An 11179-nucleotide genomic window follows, 5' to 3' on the forward strand; every position below is an offset into this window, starting at 1 on the left:
GAGCGAGCAGTTATGGCTGCTCTCAGTCCTGTCCCCAGAGGCTCTGCCTCTCAGTGTCCCAGCAACCACTGCAAACCTCGGAGAGAAAGCTGCCCTCGAGTTCCGAACGATGCCAGACAGTCCCGCTTCTCCCGTATGAGTCTGGGTCCCTAGAGACTCGCCCGGATCTGGAGCTCAGAGTCTGAGACTCCCTCCCGATTGAAACAGACAACCGCGCCCTCAGCTGCCAGCCCGCTCCACATGCACTCGGCACCTTAGTATTTTCCTTCCGCACTGTGCCTCCTCTGAGTCTCGGTATGTTTTTCTCTTTCCTTCTAGTTGTAGAATTTCCACTCAGCCAGCCTTCCTGTGGTTCTGGGTGATGTCCGTTCCATCTTTTAGTTGTATTTTTGAAGTGGCTGTGTGAGGCAGCAATCTCCGGTGTTTACCTATGCCGCCATCTTGGCTTTCCTCTGGATTGTTTTCTTAATTTCCCTTTCTGATAGTTCATTATTGGTGTAGAAAACTGCAACCAGCCCAGCCAGCATGGCTCAGTGGTTGAGCATTGATCTGTGGACCAGGAACTCATGGTTCGATTCCCAGTCAGAGCATATACCTCGGTTACGGCTCAATCCCCATTAAGGGGTATGCAGGAGGCAACAGATCAATGATTCTTTTTCATCATTGATGTTTTTCTCTGAAATCAATAAAAATATATTTAAAAAATAAAACTGCAACCAATTTTTGGATTTTTGTGTCCTGCTACATTACTGAATTTATTTATCAATTCTAGTATTTTTGGTGGAATTTTTAGGGGTCTCTATATAAAGTATGTGGTCTACAAATAATGACGGTTTTTACTTCTTCCTTTCCAATTTGGATGCCTTTTATTTCTTCTTCTTGTCTGATTGCTTTGGCTAGGACTTCTAATACGATGTTGAATATGAGTGGGGAAAGTGGACATACCTGTCTTGTTCCTGCTCTAAAGGGAAATGCTGACCTAAAGTGGAGAGACAACATTGAATATAGTGATGTTGGTGTGCCTCTCATTTTACAAATTCTTATTAGTCTTTGTAAATAGTGTATCCTCTTATACTTCTCATGGAGCATAATTATCTTGTGGGTTTTCTGGCTGTACATAGTATATTCACTCCAGCATGCCCACTTCTCTGAGACTCTTAATCCCTTCTTCCTATTGACATAGCAATTCTGGTATTTCAACATCATTTGGGGAGGATTGCCTTTCTCAGGTTTCTAGGAACCATTTTAGTAGTGAATTTGCATCATATCTTGAAGTCCTTGCCAGGATGTTAATCCTGCATCTCTGTTATATCTACCCCTATGTTCTTCCCACCCATCATTCTTTAATAACTGCCCTCAGAATCTCTCTTGATCAAACACCCTCAAAATCCAGTCCCACACATGCTCCCCCAGTTCCTGTTGGTACATGCAGGACAGTTCTTGAATCTCCTTTGCAGTATTGTCCCTTTTCTCCCTTATCGTGCCCAGCATATATCTGCTGAGCTATGCTGTGACTTAATCCTTTTTATAGTTGGCAAAGAGAGGAAATAGAGGTCAATCCATGTGGGGGTACATGTCTTCTTGTACAACAGAAGCATCTGCACTGTATTTCAGCATTGGAGTGTGCTAGTGTTTAAGAGGGAGGGATGGGCCACTTCTGCGGGCTTACAGGACCCAGAGATATGGTAATGAGCCTCCAAGATGGCTCCTAGAAACCTTGCCTTCTGGTATTCATGTCCTTGTATAGTCCCCTCCACACTGAATAAGGATTTGGCCCTGTATGACCAATACAATACACTGGGAGTGATGATGTGTGACTTCTGGGACTACATCATAAAAACATTGCAGCTTCTCCCTTAATCACTTGGATCATTTGAGGGAAGCCAGTTGCCTTTCTGTGAGCAGAGTTATGCAGAGAGAACCCTGTGAGGAAAAAACTGAGGTCCCTGGCCAACAGCCAGTACCAAGTTGCTGGCCATGTGAGTTCTCCCTGAATTTCTGACCCAGATTGGTTGTTTCACATAATTATTTTTAATAGTTTTTAAAAAATATATTTTTATTGATTTCAGAGAGGAAGTAAGAGGGAGAGATAAATAGAAATATCAATGATCAGAGAGAATCATTGATTGGTTGCCTCCTGCACGCCCCCTACTGGGGATCAAGCCCGCAACCCAGGCATGTGCCTTTGACCGGAATTGAACCCGGGACCCTCTTTTTTTTTTTTTTTAAATAATTTTCACCCGAGGATATTTTTCCATGGATTTTTAGAGAGAGTGGAAAAGAGAGCGAAAGACAAAGAGAAATATCGATGTGGTGAGAGAAAATCGATTGGTTGCCTCCTGCATGTGCCTGACCAGGGTCTGGGCTGGGGAGGAGCCTGCAACAGAGGTACATGCCCTTGAACAGAATTAAACCCAGGATCCTTCAGTCCACAGGCCAACACTCTATCCTCTGTGCCAAACCAGCTAGGGCTTCACATAATTCTTTGAGAAATTTGCAACACAGCCATAGTAACTGGAATAAGAAGAATCTGGAGACTGAACATTCTGTAGGTAATCAAACAAGAGGTCTCCAAAATATGTGTCAAGGTTGTATTATTTCCCAATCAGGGCCCTGACCTTGGCATAGCAGATTGGCATTGGTTAGGAGTTTAGCCTTTGTGTTTGTCAACCACTCTGACCAAGTCGTGAGCCTTGTCATTAGTGTTCTTTGCCCTCTCTCTGCTGGAGATGACTTCTTCATATGCTGCTGCCAAGGTCGTCCCTTAGCTTTTACACTTGGGTTTCAAATGCCTGTTAATCACTCTACCTTTTAGAATCTTTTTCTAGATTGTCAATTGAGTTTAGTGATATCCACCCAATACTTTTTGCATTACTATTATTTCCCCCATGTCTCTAAAATATCTGATATATTGCACCTTCTAGAGCAGTGGTTCTCAACCTTCTGGCCCTTTAAATACACTTCCTCATGTTGTGACCCCAATCATAAAATTATTTTCGTTGCTACTTCATAACTGTAATTTTGCTACTGTTATGAATCGTAATGTAAATATCTGATATGCAGGATGGTCTTAGGCGACCCCTGTGAAAGGGTCATTCGACCGCCAAAGGGGTCGCGACCCACAGGTTGAGAACTGCTGGTCTAGAGCATTCCCTTTTACCAGTAGTCATCCCAGTTCACCACCTGTGAGTTTTAACAATTGAATTGATTTTTTATTCCAGGAGCTATTTTTCAGATGAGTAGTGAGCAACCAAGTTTCAAAACACCATCTCATCCACAGCTTGCCTTCTCAGTCCATTTCTGGTATCAATTGTTACATGTTAAGTTTGTTGGAATGAGGGGATAGAAAGGGGAGAAGTTGAGCTGTGTTGCAGACCAAATGACAGCTTTGGCCAACCACACAAAGAGCTCTGGAGCTAGAATGATCTTTCCTGTGTTGGGCCTTTATTCTCTGGACTTGATCAGATATCGAATGTGGACTGCCCCAGAAAAGGGCATGACCTTGGGCAAGGTGGCTCTCTGCAACTGAGGCAATTCCTGGAGCAATTGCTAGTCCTGAATACTGTCAGTTGACAGCTGGGGAATGGAAAAATTCTACAACTTGGAATTCTATGCAGTCATAAAAAACTATTGAGTGAAAAAAACCAAGATACAGAGAATTTTGTATAATATGATTTCATCGCACTTTTGTAAAACAAAAAAACACACGAATGTATTTGTGCAATAAAATTTACACACAGACATGGAAATAAGAGTGAAATGGTTCCTACCTGATGTTAGCACTGGTTATTTGTGGGGAGGATTGCAGATGTAGGTATAAGTAGAATGCAAGGAAGAAGAGGAAGTTAAAGCAACTGAAATAGTAATAGGTATCAATAAAAGTGTTTGTTTTTTTAATCCTCACCCAAGAATATTTTCCACTGATTTCTAGAAAGAGTGGAAGAGAGAGGGAAAGACAGAGAGAAATATCGATGTGAGAGAAACACATCGACTGGTTGCCTCCTGCATGAGGCCCAACCAGGGCCAAGGCTGGGGAGGGGCCTGCAACTGAGGTACGTGCCATTGACTGGAATTGAACCCTGGACCCATCAGTCCGCAGGCCGAAGCTCTATCCATTGAGCCAAACCGACTAGAGCTAAAAGTAAGTTTTAAATTGGTATGACCAATGGTTGCTTTCTGTTTCATGAATGTGTCAATAAAAGCGTCCTCTAGGACACTTTATTACTCATAGTTCCTTGTAAAAGAAAATCTAAGTAATAATTATGCAAGTGCAGCATTAGGACAAATTTCCAACCCTGCCCCACAATGAGTTTGCTGTCCCTTAGCACCTCAAATATGAAAATTATAGAGATGCCACTGCCCCTCTGGGAGATGTCATGAGGCAGAGGTGAGAAAAATCCATCATATCCTTTCAATGGATGAACTGCTACACATTCTACGAAATCCAGCCCACACACCTCCTATGGGAAGCTCTCCCTGAGTGATAGGAGGATTCATGCCAGCTGAAGGCCCCTTTGACCCAGCAGGTGGGAAAGGCTTTTTGAAAGGAGCTGGCCCTGAGCTCTGTTGTCCTCTATCTTTGTGCCCTTAGACCAGTCACATGCTTTTTAGGCCCCAGTTCAGCATTCTGGACAGTAGGGGGCTGGACTCTGATTACTAAATAGTCCTCTGGCTCTCCCACAGTCCTGGATTGGATAATTGTTTGTCTAAAATTGTTCCCAGTATTATCATTAATTTTGTTGGGTGTGTTGATGGTACTGTGGTTATGTTAAAAGAAGGAGAAGAAAACAAAGAAAAAGCAAAGGGAAGAAAAGCATCCTCATATATTAAAGATTTATATTGATGTATATGGGTGAAATGAAGTCTGGCTTTAAAATATTCAAACAAAGGGGATTGTGAGTGAGGTGTGGAGAAATGACAAAACAAGAAAGACCGAATATTGATAACTATTGAAGCTGAATACTTAAAGATTCCGTATACTATTGTTCAACTTTAGTATATATGTAAAAAGTTCATCGTGAAGTTTTTTAACGAAGACAAGAAATGGATGGAAATATTTACAAGTAACAATATATATATTTTTAAATATATATTTTTATTGATTTCAGAGAGGAAGGGAGAGGGAGAGGGAGAGGGAGAGAGAGATAGAAACATCAATGATGAGAGAGAACCACGGATCGGCTGCCTCATGCATGCCCCTTACTGGGGCTTGAGCCCACAACCCGGGCATGTGCCCTTGACTGGAATTGAACTCGGGACCCTTCAGTCCACAGGTAGACACTCTATTCACTGAGCCAAACCAGCTAGGGCACGAGTAACAATATTAATATTAGACAAAATATATTTCAAAGAGAAGAATTTTAAGAGCTAAACAAATTCTTAATTTAAAAGCATGTAGCCACCAAAAAGATGCACCAATCATGAGCATATGTATGAGTACGTGTATGCTTTTTAAATATATAAAATAAATACTGATATGATAGGGAACATTTTTCAAATATTCATTTACAGTGGAAGAATAATATATGTCACAGAAATGGACAGATCAAGTAGATGACATGTGTAAGTAAGTTACAAAGATTGGAATACTACAACTAACATATTTGATATTTTATAGATCTACATTTGATCTGTATTTTGTAATCAACAGAGAAGGCATATGTTTTATACATAAATGAAACATCCTGAAAAATTCTCCTTGCAATAGGACACAAAGGAAATAATAAATCTTTCAAAATCATATCACACAGACCATATTCACAGACCACAATGCAATAAAAATGGAGGTAAAAACAAAAAGACATAGTGAAATAAGTCAGTCAGAGAAAGACAAATGCCATGGAATCTAATGTACAAAATAAGCTGATGAACAAAAGAGAACCAGAGGCATGGATATAGGGAACAGAGTGACAGATGTCAGAGGGGAGGAAGATGGGGCGGGCTTGATGAAAGAAGGTGAAGACATAAATCAATGAACATTTATGCATAGCCCATGGACACACACAACAATGTGGTGATGGCCAGAGTGGGGGGGGGGTGAGGGCTGGGTGGAGGTGGGCAAAGTGGGGGAAAATGGGGATATCTGTAAAGTGTTAACAATAAAAATATTAAAAGAGAGAGATATAAAAACAAAAAATTCAAGTGCCTGGACATAGGTGATTTCAAAATAATTACACTGGGTGAAAGAAGCCAGACATAAAACAGAAAATACTGCATGATTCCATTTCTATAATCTCTTAAAAATGCATATGGGAATTTATAGTGACAGAAAATATGTCAGTGGTTACTTAGAAGTGAGAATGAAGGAAGTGATGGATTACAAATAGAGATGAAGAAAGTTTGAGAGGGGCAGTGATAAAAATATTATCTTAATTGTGGTGATGTTTACATGGGTGAATACTGACCTAAGAAATTTTGCTTAAAAATGAAAAGTTTAGAGCACTATAATTTAGGTCCATCAAAAAATCATAAATAAAACATTAGCAAACAGAACCCAACAGTATATTGAAAGACTAACACATTAGGAATCTAATAAACAAAATAAACTGATGAATAAAATAGGTCCAGAGGCATGGACACATGTAACAGAATAACAGATCTTAGCAGGTGGGGCGGGAAGTGGGGAGGGAATGGGAAGAGATTAACCAAAGAATTTATATGAATATATGCAAGATGATCTGTTAAATTACAGATTGTTACCCCTCCTCAAAGGAAAAGAAAGCAAGAAAGAAAGACCAACACATCATAACCAAACAGGGCTATAGTAGGATTCCAAGGGAAGTTTTAAATTTTTGAAGTAAGTCATCATATTAATTGAACTGAACACAGGAAAAAATCATTGAGAAAAAATATGATTTTATTTTGTTAATTTTAAAATTGAATTTAGCCCAGCTGGTATAGCTCAGCAGTTGAGCATCGACCTAGAAACTAAGAGTTGCTGGTTCGATTCCTGGTAAGGGCACATGCCTATGTTGTGGGCTCAATCCCCAGTGGGGGGAGTGCAGGAGTCAGCCTGATTGATGTTTCTATCTCTCTATCCCTCTCCCTTCCTCTCTCTGTAAAAATCAATGAAAACATATTTTAAAAAAATAAAATAAATTGAATTTATTAGGGTGACATTGGTTCAAAAAACCATACAGGTTTCAAGTCAAATAAAACATCATCTGCACATTGCATGATGCGCCCATCTCTCCAAGCAAAGTCTCTTTCCATCCCGATGTTTCCCCCCCTTTGCCCACCTCCACTCACCCTATGTGAAAAGATGCCCAACCATCCTCATATTAAGAGAAATGAAAATGAAAACCACACTTGGCATACCATTTCTCACCTATGAGATTAGCAAAAATCTAAAAGTTGAACAATCCACTCTGCTGGTGAATTTGGGGGAAAACTGTTGGGGGTAGTCAAAGTGATACAATCATACAGAGGTGTGGGTGGAAATATTTACCAAATTAAAATGCACTTAATTATGACTCAGAAACTGCACTTCTGGGACTCTATTCTATGAATACATCCAACACGTTTGGAAAACATATTACAAGGTGGCTCATTGTGGCATTGTTTGAAATAGAAAAGAATAGGGGGGGAAAATCTGTGTTCATCAGTTGGGCTCAAAGAAATCAATAAAATCAAGTAATCAACATGATTCCAGCCAGTAGACTCAAGCATCAAGATGTAACATTAGAAGAAAATAACATGGCTTCAAAGCCAAGACAAAGTAAGAGCTGGAAACCAGTATATCTGACAAATTGCAATTTGGGGGGGAAAAATTGGAATCAATGAGTCCAGATTGTATCCAGGTGTTCTAGAAGAATGTTACAGTAGTACTTACTATTCCTTAATTGCGCTGCTATTTCTTAAAAACTAATTGTGTATTACATAATGTATCTGCAATCAGAAAGGCAATAAATCTGATTGTAGATGCATTAATATAAATTCTAAATAAAACATTAGTAAACAGAACCCAACAGTACACTGAAAGACTAATACATCAGAAATATAATGAACAAAATAAACTGAGGAGCAAAATAGGTCCAGAGACATGGATACATGGAACAAAATAACAGATCTGGCGGGGGGAGGAGGGTGCAGGAAGAGATTAACCAAAGAACTGGCACATTAATATAATCATCCTTAAACAAACATGCCAGGGGCAAGAAAACTCTTTATCAAAGAAAGTTAGCTAATAAATATAGAAAGATGATAGAATTAGAAAATCACCATTTTGCAACCCCCAAGTTAACCATTGTTTTAGGTGAAGATCATCAATGGATGCTAAAACCATCTTGTGAAAGCATACTTGAGTGTTATGGGCTGAAATGTGTTCCCCCCAAATTCATATGTTGAAGCCCTAATCCCTAGTATTGCAGAATGCAAAATGTGACATATTTGGAGATAGGGCTGTTAAAGAGGGGATTAAGTTAAAATGAGGCCTTTAGGATGATTCCTGATCCAATCTGACTAGTGTTCCTATAAGAAGAGGAGATTAGGACATATAAAGAGACACCAGGTGTGTATAGGACAATATTCTGTCCTTAGCTGCAGATATTAAAATATTCTGACCTGCACTCTTCCTCGTTTTTAACTAAATACACACATAAATGTGAAGATTTGCAACTGGCCTGCCCCAGGATGCAGAAAATCAGTGCGAGAGTTTAAAGGAGACTCTGATCCTCCTATTTAAAGTGGCAGTCCCCCCAAATTTCCAACTCATATCACCCAGCCCTATCCACCCTCCTTTAGCAATTATCACCTCTTAATAATTTATTATTAGCTCTCTTCCCCTCTAGGATGCCAGGTTCATGAAGCTAGGGATTTAGGGGCTCTTCTGTTTTACCAAACATCAGATACTAAGGGCAGTGACTGGTGATCAATAAATATTTGATGAATGAACAAATAGTCTCATATACTTGTAAGTTCTCCCTCTCTTTAGTATTTCCTGCATTACTCATATCAAATCAATTTTATAATTAGTCATATCACCCAGAGATGCCTGCAGAGTCTTTTGGAGGGAATAATTAATCTTTTAAGAAAATGAGTCCAGTGTGTGTGTTTTGCTGCTCTCTACATGTGTGGTAAAGATACCAAAAATAAGCAGTTGATTATTCCACATATGTGAGAAGCAGAAGTCATTGCAGTATCAGCATGAACAAGTCAATGAGCAAACAGTAAATCAATAAGATAATTTCTGATAAAAAGGAAGGCTATGAAGAAAACTAAAGCATGGCAAGGAGCTTAAGTAGTGGGGTAGGTCAGGGAAGAAAGACGCCTGAAGAAAAGACATTTGAGCAGACATGAGTGGCATGATGGGGTGAGCCATGGAGCCAGGGCATGCATATATATATGGCAGGAGCCTCAGTAAGTGTCAAAGCTGTGGAGATCCTGCCTCCTTGCTATCCAACCATCTCCAGTCTTGCCCCATTCAAGGAAGGGGCAGCACTTTTCTCCATGCAAACTTTCTCTTTTTACATATAAATCGACCTAACAATTAAATTTTCGCAATTAATTAAAATACTTAGTTTTAATAATACAACTAATATTTACGCATCTACCATCTACTAGTAAAAGGTAGGGCCTTGACAATAACCTCCATGTATTTATGTGTTACCTCAATTCATTGCCTTGCCTCCCCTCAACTTAGATAAACATCATCCTGAATCCCAAGTTCATCAATTTTTTTATTTCCTTTTTATTTTTTTAAATGTATTATTATTATTGATTTCAGAGAGGAAGGGAGAGGGAGAGAGAACCATCAATGATGAAAGAGACATCATTGATTGACTGCCTCCTGCACGCCGCCCCCTACTGGGGATTGACCCTGCAACCCAGACATGTGCCCCCGACTGAAATTGAACTCGGGACCCCTCAGTCTGCAGACCAATGCTCTAGCCACTGAGCAAAACCAGCTAGGGCATTATTTCCTTTTTATATTATTTTATTACAACTATACAAAATCCTAAATAGTTCATGTTCTCTATATTAGTAGCTTTTAGTTTTATAAAAGTATATTTTACACAATCTTTTGGGAATTATAGGATTTTCCCCCCTTAATATTCATCCATGTTGTTGGATATTATTCTAGTTCATTCATTTTGACTTCTGTTGACGAATATCCATATTTGCTTCCAGTTTTTGCTGGAAACAGGATGCCATGCATAGCCTAGGTTTCATGTGCAAGTGTTTCTCTTGGATATATCCTAAGAGTGGACTGGCTGGATTGTGAGGCATATAAATATTCACTGTAGGAGGGAATGCTAACTATTTTCTAAAGTGGTTTCACTTATTTACATTCTCCAATACTTGGCATTATCACTTAAAAGTTTTGCAAATTGAATGGGTGTAAAATGTCATCTCAACATGTCTTGATTTGTATTCCCCTGATCATTAAAGAATGTTTATTGGCTCTATCTTTTTTTCTTCTCTGAAATGGTCTAACAGATAAACATATTTTTTTAACATAACCTAGTACTATTGTGACACTCAACAACATTAACAATGATTCCTGGCACTCCATTAGAAATGAATGCATACCAAATGTGCTTCCACTGATTCCATTTCTTTTTTCATTTATTTATTCAACAAACACCCATACCAGGGCTACAGGGGTCCCCTCAGAATATCTTCCTCACCTGAGGATTTGGAAAGGCCTACCTCTTTTTGGAGGATTCACTGGAGGAGGAGATATTTGAACTTGGTTTTGAAGTGTAAGCAGGCCTTCCCAGGTGAAGGGCAGCACGACTTCTTCCCCATTTACCCCAGTGACATCTCCCAGAAGGGCAGGGCATCTGCAGAATTTCCATGTTGGAGATGATAAGGGGCAGCAAACTGGTTGAAGGGCAGAATCCGTGTTGTCTTAAAGCTACATTTGCAAACTAAGAGGGTATCACTATATAGGTTTCATTTTATGAGGAAATAAAAACAATAGTTTCTTAAAGATGTTTTTATTGGCATATTGCATTAGGTTAAGAAAAAATAACAAGGCTAAGGGGGGAAGTTGGGGGACATCTGCAATACTGTCAACAATAAAAAGTGCAGTTCAAAAATGTTATTATTCATACATATATTTATTTTATTTTGGGTAGGTGGAGTGGAAGATAATGTAGATTATGAGAACATTCAACCCCTACAGCACAGTAGAGGAAAAGCTAAGACTGACTTCTCCCATTTTCCCTCCAGTGCT

Source organism: Myotis brandtii, unplaced genomic scaffold (assembly GCF_000412655.1).
Source record: "Myotis brandtii unplaced genomic scaffold, ASM41265v1 scaffold327, whole genome shotgun sequence".
Lineage (NCBI taxonomy): Eukaryota > Metazoa > Chordata > Mammalia > Chiroptera > Vespertilionidae > Myotis > Myotis brandtii.